Genomic DNA, 1,074 nt, shown 5'->3' with positions numbered 1-1,074 from the left:
GAGGAAAAGAGACCACATGGGGCCTTTATACAGTGGTGATGACACTTCTATTAGGCACTGGCATGCAGAGATGAGTGTGGTAAAAATGGAGAGAGAGAGAGAGAGAGAGAGAGCGAGAACCAAGAGTGCTTAATCCTTCAGTGCTATTCTTGCTTTGTGGGTGAATTTGATATAACCTGAGTGCACTTTATTCCTGTTAAAAGAACAAAGCCTCCTCCCCTCTTGGCCCAGGCAGCTGGACAGAGTAACCCCTGCTCCCATGTCCACTAGACCCTGTTGGGAAGGGGGGGGGGGGAAGGGAACGACACCTGCTCACCTTGTTTGCAACCAGGGTGACCAGACAGCAAGTGTGAAAAATTGGGACAGGGGTGTGGGGGGTAATAGGAGCCTATATAAGAAAAAGACCCAAAAATCGGAATTGTCCCTATAAATTCGGGACATCTGGTCACCCTATTTGCAACCCAAGATGACTAATATGGATGCCAGGGACCCAGGAAGTGCCAGGCGGGAGCAGATTAGTGACTCATGGAATTCAGTGTCCTGGAGTATGGCAGGTGACTCAGTGAGTGGTGGGGGTCGGGGGTGGGGGGAAATCACCAACTGGGTTAGTGAGTGGGGGGAATTAAGGGTAGGTCGGGGGGGGGGAAGTGGAGGGTGTTGGTGAGTGTGTCAGTGAATGGAGGCCAGGGGAGGTCAGGGGGGTGAGTCAGGGAGTGGGGGTCAGGGGGGGGTGACTCAGGGAGTGGCGGTCAGGGGAGATCATGGGGGATGGGTCAGGGAGAGGGGGTCAGGGAGGTCAGGGGGGTGGGTCAGGGAGTGGAGGCCAGGGGAGGTCAGGGGGGTGACTCAGGGAGTGGCAGTCAGGGGGGTCACAGGGGGTGACTCAGGGAATGGGGGTCAGGGGAGGTCAGGAGGTGACTCAGGGAGTGGGGGTCAGGGGAGCGGTACCCACAGCGGCTCAGTTTAGGAGACTCTGTGGCCATCGGGTTTGCGGAGCGCCCCGCTCTGCCCTGCCCTGGAGGCGCTGGGGGCCCGCTGCGGGGCGGCGGCGCACGGGGCCGGTCCCGGGCGGAC

This window comes from Chrysemys picta, chromosome 4 (genome assembly GCF_011386835.1).
Source record: "Chrysemys picta bellii isolate R12L10 chromosome 4, ASM1138683v2, whole genome shotgun sequence".
NCBI lineage: Eukaryota > Metazoa > Chordata > Testudines > Emydidae > Chrysemys > Chrysemys picta.
The sequence above is the reverse complement of the archived record's forward strand: the minus strand, read 5'-3'. Positions refer to the sequence as shown.